This window comes from Otolemur garnettii, unplaced genomic scaffold (genome assembly GCF_000181295.1).
Source record: "Otolemur garnettii isolate 467f Iridium unplaced genomic scaffold, OtoGar3 scaffold00142, whole genome shotgun sequence".
Lineage (NCBI taxonomy): Eukaryota > Metazoa > Chordata > Mammalia > Primates > Galagidae > Otolemur > Otolemur garnettii.
The window spans coordinates 104,719-106,702 of NW_003852537.1; positions in this window are offsets into that span (position 1 = coordinate 104,719).

Sequence of the window (1,984 nt, forward strand, 5' to 3'; positions counted from 1 at the left end):
CCCTGATACCAAAACCAGGAAAAGACCCAACTAAAAAGGAGAATTTCAGACCAATTTCACTAATATAGATGCAAAAATTCTCAACAAAATCCTAGTCAATATATTAAGGTTTATCATCAAAAAAGTCATACATCTTGATCAAGTAGGTTTCATCCCAGGGATTCAAGGCTGGTTTAACATATGCAAGTCCATAAACTTTATCCACCATATTAACAGAAGCAAAAACAGACCATATGATCCTCTCATAGATGCAGAAAAAGCATTTGATAAAATCCAGCGTCCTTTTCTAATGAGAACACTGAAGAGTATAGGCATATATGGCAATTTCTGAAACTGATCAAAGCTATCTATGACAAATCCACAGCTAATATTTTACTGAATGGAATAAAACTGAAAGCTTTTCCTCTTAGAACTGGAACCAGACAAAATTGTCCTCTGTCACCATTACTATTCAACATAGTGCTGGAAGTTCTAGCTAATAAAGAAATAAAGGGCATCCAAATGGGAGCAGAGGAGGTCAAACTCTCCCTCTCTGCTGATGATATGATCTTATACTTAGAGAACCCCAGAGACTCAACCACAAGACTCCTAAAAATCATCAAAAAATATAGTAATGTCTCAGAATATAAAATCAATCTCCACAAGTCAGTAGCCTTTGTATAAGGCAATAACAGTCAAGATGAGAGGCTAATTAAGGACATAGCTCCCTTCACCATAGCTTCAAAGAAAATAAAATCTCTAGGAATATACCTAACAAAAGAAGTGAAGGAACTCTATAAAGAAAATTATGAAACCCTAAGAAAGGAAATAGCAGAGGATATTAACAAATGGAAGAGCACACCATGCTCATGGCTGTGAAGAATCAACATTGTTAAAATGTCTATACTGTGTTTCCCCGAAAATATGACATTGTCTTACATTTATTTTTTCTCAAGAAGACACACTAGGGCTTATTTTCAGGGGATGTCTTATTTTTATTAAGTATAATACAATAATCTACATTTATTCAAATACAGTTAAGTCATCTTCTTCTGGAAGCTGACGGGGGAGCTGACCTTGTTGGTGGGGCTGGCACTAGTGATGTGTGAACTCCTTTCCCCTAGCCATTTACACGTACACAATAGGATGCCTGTTGCACTGGTAACCACGGGTAACCACATGCGCACCCACACAAGTGCGAATGGCTGAGAGAAAGGAGCTGTGGCAGATAAAAGGTATTCTAGTCTTCCTTATTGCTGCAGCTGAAATACCTGCTCCAGCAGATATGCTGCATAGCCACGCCCATCACTAGGTCTTATTATCAGGGTAGGACTTATATTTAACAAATGCATAGAAATTTTGCTAAGGCTTATTTTGGAGGTAGGTCTTATTTCTGGGGAAACATGGTATTTCCCAAAGCAATCTACCAATTCAGTGCCATCCCTATTAAACTACCAACATCGTACTTTCAAGACTTGGAAAAAATGATTCTGCATCTTGTATGGAACCAGAAAAATACCCATATAGCTAAGGCAGTTCTTAGTAATAAAAACAAAGCTGGGGGCATCAACATGCCAGATTTTAGGCTGTACTACAAAGCCATAGTGGTCAAGACAGCATGGTACTAGCACAAAAATAGAGACATAGACATTTAAATCGAATAGAAAACCAGGAAACAAAACTAGCATCTTACAACTACCTAATCTTTGATAAACCAAACAACAACATACCCTGGGGGAAAGACTCCCTATTCAATAAATGGTGCTGGGAGAACTGGATATCCACATGTAAAAAACTGAAACTGGACCCACACCTTTCCCCACTACAAAAATTGATTCAAAATGGATAAAGGACTTAAATTTAAGGCATGAAACAATAAAAATCCTCAAAGTATAGGAAAAACACTGGAAGATATTGGCCTGGGAAAAGACTTCATGAAGAAGATTGCTGTGGCAATTGCAACAACAAAAATAAGCAAATGGGACTTAAGTAAACTGAAAAGCTT